This window comes from Rutidosis leptorrhynchoides, chromosome 7 (assembly GCF_046630445.1).
Source record: "Rutidosis leptorrhynchoides isolate AG116_Rl617_1_P2 chromosome 7, CSIRO_AGI_Rlap_v1, whole genome shotgun sequence".
Taxonomy (NCBI): domain Eukaryota; kingdom Viridiplantae; phylum Streptophyta; class Magnoliopsida; order Asterales; family Asteraceae; genus Rutidosis; species Rutidosis leptorrhynchoides.
The window spans coordinates 297767870-297775120 of record NC_092339.1 but is presented as its reverse complement, the minus strand read 5'-3'; positions in this window follow the sequence as shown (position 1 = coordinate 297775120).

Genomic DNA, 7251 nt, shown 5'->3' with positions numbered 1-7251 from the left:
TTCTTATTATTACTTGGATTATTTTACTTTTTACGTATTTATTTCCTTTTTTATCATATACATAAATAGATAGATTAGAAGATTAGATTTGTATTGCTATAAAAAAATGTTTTTAAGAAATATACTATTTTAAAGACTATAAAAGATCCAATACGTTCATTATTATACTCATTTATTTATATACTCCCTATAATATACGGAGTAATAATATATAATATACATATAAATATGCATATCTATCTATCTATCTATCTATCTATCTATCTATCTATCTATAGATTCTATTATATTCCTAAAATGATGACATCATAAATAAGCTTTTTCCTTTACAAAAGAAAATCAAAAAATAAAAAGAAAATTTTTTAGGCCATGTTGATGATGTCATAAATAATATTATTTTAAAGCTAATTACTTTTTTAATTTTTATAATGATGATGTCATAATTATATATTAATTTAATTAAAAAAATAATACGAAATCTTTTATAAAAGAAAATATTAATCTCTCCTAAATTGTAATTTTAATTTTCTAAAAAAATTTAAAAGACAATTATTATTACTAATAATAATTTTTATTATTAAAATATAAATATTCAACTTTGAGCGAACTTTATTATTATTATTTACTTTTGATATAAGAATTATAATTATAATTATAACTCTTATATTATTAATATTCAAATATGAATTCTTTTTACGAAATTAATTACGTTACATATGTATGCGAAAATACATGTCTCTATATATTTGTAAAAACAACGACAAGTTTCTTAGTCAAACGGGTCATTAAAACAAATGACTTTAACATTTACATTCACTTAATACCTAAAATATGTCATTAAATTGTTTCGTTTAAATAAACCCGTAATTTCACGGGTCATTTCACTAGTATATATTATATAATATATATAAATATAAATATACACTATATATGTATCTATAAAATATTGATATAAAACAATTTATATTTATGCTTATATACTAAAAGACATGAGAATTCTTGCCGTTTCAGCCCCAAGGAATATTAAACAACACCCAAACTCAAACCTCAATTTACACTTCCACCCCCTCAAGTTTACATACCATTTGTAATTTTCCAATATACTATCCAAATTTACCCTCTAATTAGGGATTTAAATGTAATTTCTAATTATCCATATATACTAATACACATAGGGGTGTATAGGGTTGCATTTTCATGTTAATTATTTGATTATCGCGTTTTAAAATCGTAAATAATCAAATAATAGTGTTTCGTAAGTTAGAGTTGAAAATCAATTAATCACGTTTTCTCAAGCTTAAATCATGATTTTGAATAACTAAGGTGGGTGTCACTGCAGCAAAACACCGTTTTTAGCTTTTGATATTTTTGTTGCTTTTTCTTCAAATACTCTTATAATTGTATGAATAAAAAGCCTTAAATAAAAAATAGCATTGTTCTTCTCGAAGTCCATCTTTCAGAGTATCACGTGTGACATAAGCTAATACTAGTTTTTAGAGTCACTATTATTAATTTACAAAGAAAGCAGTATTACGGAATATTTATTTCTTTAATTTATGAATTATGTGCGATAAGATTATAACTTTTCCTGTACTCTGTATGGATAATGATAATTACACTCACTAAATTGATAAATCCACTCATCTCATGCATTAAATATTTATAATTATTAGTGGAGTTATCAATTACATAAGTGGAAATATCAGTTCCCCCTATATAATTCATGAAATATATACAAGTAGTACTGCGGTGCAATATAAGTTATGAATTATTAGTTTAAATTATGTTTCTGAATCAACTTTCTTGTGCAGCATGAGTTTTTATAGTTCACAATGTTAAGTTCTACCTTTCTTCTACAATTCATGAGTTCGATCTTTGATAATTACTGTCGAATAGTGATTAGTTTGTACAATTCATGAATAAAATTATATTATGAAGTATTGCGTATTAGACTGATTTGTGTCGTTATTATAAAAACATGTCCATTTTAGTAATTTTACATGTTAAGATATCATATAATTTAATTTTTCCAAACACCCGACAACTGATTATATGATTATTACGTTATCAAATAGTAAAATGAAATCGAAACACTATTAATCCCAATCACGTTTTGATATCGCTGATTATTTGTTGATGCATGTTCTGTAAGTCCCTAGACATCTAGCCTACGTTTGTGATTAGTACTTCAGTTTATGGGATACCATGATCGCTCGTTATTATCCTATCTGTGTTTGTATGTGATTACAGGTACTGCAGGAACGCGATATGGATGTTTGACTATGTTAGAGTTTGTCAGACGTACGAGTGAAACCTCACTCGTATGGCTGACAGGCTCATACGTGAAATGTCCCGTTCATATTGATTATAAACGTTCCATATTAATTGATTTCGTTGCGAGGTTTTGACCTCTATATGAGACGTTTTTCAAAGACTGCATTCATTTTTAAAACAACCATAACCTTTATTTTATTAATAAAGGTTTCAAAAGCATTACGTAGATTATCAAATAATGATAATCTATAATATACTGTTTACACACGACCATTACATAATGGTTTACAATAGAAATATATTACATCAACATATGTTTCTTGAGTGCAGTTTTTACACAATATCATACAAACATGGACTCCAAATCTTGTCCTTATTTTAGTATGCAACAGCAGAAGCTCTTAGTATTCACCTGAGAATAAACATGCTTTAAACGTCAACAAAAATGTTGGTGAGTTATAGGTTTAACCTATATATATCAAATCGTAACAATAGACCACAAGATTTCATATTTCAATACACATCCCATACATAGAGATAAAAATCATTCATATGGTGAACACCTGGTAACCGACATTAACAAGATGCATATATAAGAATATCCCCATCATTCCGAGACACCCTTCGGATGTGATATAAATTTCGAAGTACTAAAGCATCCGGTACTTTGGATGGGGTTTGTTAGGCCCAATATATCTATCTTTAGGATTCACGTCAATTAGGGTGTCTGTTCCCTAATTCTTAGATTACCATACTTAATAAAAAGGGGCATATTCGATTCCGATAATTCAACCATAGAATGTAGTTTCACGTACTTGTGTCTATTTTGTAAATCATTTATAAAACCTGCATGTATTCTCATCCCAAAAATATTAGATTTTAAAAGTGGGACTATAACTCACTTTCACAGATTTTTACTTCGTCGGGAAGTAAGACTTGGCCACTGGTCGATTCACGAACCTATAACAAATATGTACATATATATCAAAGTATGTTCAAAATATATTTACAACACTTTTAATACATTTTGATGTTTTAAGTTTATTAAGTCAGCTGTCCTCGTTAGTAACCTAAAACTAGTTGTCCAAAGTTAGATGTACAGAAAAAAAATTGATATATATTATCTTGAATCAATCCACGATCGAGTGTATACACGTCTCAGGCTAGATCACAACTCAAAGTATATATATTTTTGGAATCAACCTCAATCCTGTATAGCTAACTCCCACATTACTGCATATAGAGTGTCTATGGTTGTTCCAAATAATATATACACATGGGTCGATATGATATGTCAAAACATTTGCATACGTATCTATGGTATCCCAAGATTATATAATATATTAGAATACATGTATAATACAATATAAGTTAGCTAGGATATGATTAATATAGATTTGTTACCAATTTTCACGTAGCTACAACAAGCAAAAATAACCAATCTTGTTTTACCCATAACTTCTTCATTTTAAATCCGTTTTGAGTGAATCAAATTGCTATGGTTTCATATTGAACTCTATTTTATGAATCTAAACAGAAAAATATAGGTTTATAGTCAAAAATATAAGTTACAAGTCGTTTTTGTAAGAGGTAGTCATTTCAGTCGAAAGAACGACGTCTTGATGACCATTTTGAAAAACATACTTCCACTTTGAGTTTAACCATGATTTTTGGATATAGTTTCATGTTCATAAGAAAAATCATTTTCCCAAAAGAACAACTTTTAAATCAAAGTTTATCATAGTTTTTAATTAACTAACCCAAAACAGCCCGCGGTGTTACTACGACGGCATAAATCCGATTTTACGGTGTTTTTCGTGTTTCCAGGTTTTAAATCATTAAGTTAGCATATAATATAGATATAGAACATGTGTTTAGTTGATTTTAAAAGTCAAGTTAGAAGGATTAACTTTTATTTGAGAACAAGTTTAGAATTAACTAAACTATGTTCTAGTGATTACATGTTCAAATCTTCGAATAAGATAGTTTTATATGTATGAATCGAATGATGTTATGAACATCATTACTACCTCAAGTTTAGTAGGTAAACCTACTGGAAGTGACAAGAAATGATCTAGCTTCAAAGGATCTTGGATGGCTTGAAAGTTCTTGAAGTAGAATCATGACACGAAAATAAGTTCAAGTAAGATTATCACTCGAATTAAGATAGTTATAGTTATAGGAATTGAATCAAAGTTTGTATATGAGTATTACCTTGATTTAGAATGATATCTTACTGTAAACAACAATGATTTCTTGAGGTTGGATGATCACTTTACAAGATTGGAAGTGAGCTTGTAAACTTGGAAGTATTCTTGATTTTATGAAACTAGAACTTGTAGAATTTATGAAGAACACTTAGAACTTGAAGATGGAACTTGAGAGAGATCAATTAGATGAAGAAAATTGAAGAATGAAAGTGTTTGTAGGTGTTTTTGGTCGTTGGTATATGGATTAGATATAAAGGATGTGTAATTTTGTTTTCATGTAAATAAGTCATGAATGATTACTCATATTTTTGTAATTTTATGAGATATTTCATGCTAGTTGCCAAATGGTGATTCCCACATGTGTTAGGTGACTCACATGGGCTGCTAAGAGATGATCATTGGAGTGTATATACTAATAGTACATACATCTAAAAGCTGTGTATTGTACGAGTACGAATACGGGTGCATACGAGTAGAATTGTTGATGAAACTGAATGAGGATGCAATTGTAAGCATTTTTGTTAAGTAGAAGTACTTTGATATGTGTCTTGAAGTCTTTCAAAAGTGTAAGAATACATATCAAAACACAACATGTATATACATTCTAATGGAGTCGTTAAGTCTTCGTTAGTCGTTACATGTAAGTGTTATTTTGAAACCCTTAAGTTAACGATCTCAATTAATGTTGTTAACCCAATGTTTATTAAATCAAATGAGATGTTAAATTATTACATTATCATGATATCATGATGTATTAATATATCTTAATATGATATATATATACATTAAATGTCGTTACAACGATAATCGTTACATATATGTCTCGTTTAAAAATCATTAAGTTAGTAGTCTTGTTTTTACATATGTAGTTCATTGTTAACACACTTAATGATATATTTAAATATCATTTTATCATGTTAAATATAGTGTATCAATATCTTAATATGATACATATGTATTTAGTAGACGTTATCATAACGATAATCGTTATATATATCATTTCGAGTTTCTTAACTTAGTAATCTCATTTCTTATGTATATCATACATTGTTAATATACTTAGTGCGATACTTACTCATCATAATCTTATGTCAACCATATATATATGTCTATATATATACCACAACATGTAGTTTTTACAATTTTGTAACGTTCGTGAATCGCCGGTCAACATGGGTGATCAATTGTCTATACGAAACTTATTTCATTTAATCAAGTCTTAAAAAGTTTGATTGCTTAACACGTTGGAAACATTTAGTCATGTAAATATCAATCTCAATTAATATATATAAACATGGAAAAGTTCGGGTCACTACAATACGCACGGTTGATGCTGGGCTAAGTCACAATTATAACCTAAATGAGAAGACACGAGTGAGTGATTGATCAATCCTTAATTAGCGATGTTACTTAATTACGGATTGAGTGCAATAAGATTATAATGGAGGATGGAATGTTTGATGATTATTTTGGGCCCCGATGATCGTCTTTCACTTTAACTATCAAGTGATCAACCACCCCGATCCGGTCTTGATTGTTAATTAGCATAATTCACCTTTGCGCGATGTAAAAATCCCTTGGACAAGATCACAAGTGGAAATTACAAAGGCCTGGGCAAAATGGCAGAGAATCAACAACGCCTAAATGAGAGGCCATGCTCCCTATTTATAGTATTCAAAATATCCGCGGTATGCGAGTTACTTAACCGTGTGCGAAACCTCAGCGGATTAAACCGCAGTCATTTGCTAGTGCGAAAAGATAACTGCTATACTTATTTTCAGCGAACACTCCATAACCTTGCATTATAGTTCGCGCAGTTCTGCCCTCGGCCTTTAACAAATAAAATATACATATACAATGCTATGTATATGATCAAGTCCCCCCAGTTTATTATGATTCATATCGCAAAGCAGATGTATCATGATAAACTCTAAAAATGCGCAGTTTTTTCAACCATCATCCGCGCTTAGTAATTTTTTCATTTACTTAGTTACCGTTGCAAGACAAAAGTTACCGTTACAACCATCATCCACGCTTAGTAATTTTGGGTGGTGGAAGATGCAGGTTGAAGACTTGTTATGTCAGAAGGATTTGATTGATGCTTTGAGTGAGAATAAACCAGAAAAATTTAAAGACGATGAATGGAAGACGCTTGACAGGAAAGCCCTAGCTGTTGTCAGGCTCACACTGACAAAAAGTGTTGCCTTTAATATTGTGAATGAAACCACTACACATGGTTTGATGAAGACCTTATCGAATATGTATGAGAAGCCGTCTGCTTCAAACAAGGTGTTTTTGATCAGACAGTTGGTAAACACCAGGTTGAAAGAAGGTGCTTCGGTAACAAACCATATCAATAACTTCAACAATATTATCTCTCGATTATTGTCTGTTGATATCAAGTTTGATGACGAAGTTAAAGCTCTTTTGTTATTATCTTCATTACCTGAAAGCTGGTCAGGTTCAGTCACAGCTATCAGTGGATCCACAGAGTCCTCAAAGCTAAAGTTTGAGAGCATTCGTGATTTTATTCTAGGAGAAGATATAAGAAGAAAGAGTTCAGGAGAACCATCAGGAAACTTGCTGAGCACAGAAGAGAGGGGTAGGAGAAAAGGCAGAAGTAACACCACCAGGGGCAGGTCAAAGTCAAGAAGGAGGAGTGTGTTGAGAACGAGGAATGATATTAAATGTTGGAATTGTCAGGAGACTGGACACTTCCGAAACCAGTGCACTAAGCCAGTAACATCATCAAAGCCAAAGGAAGTTA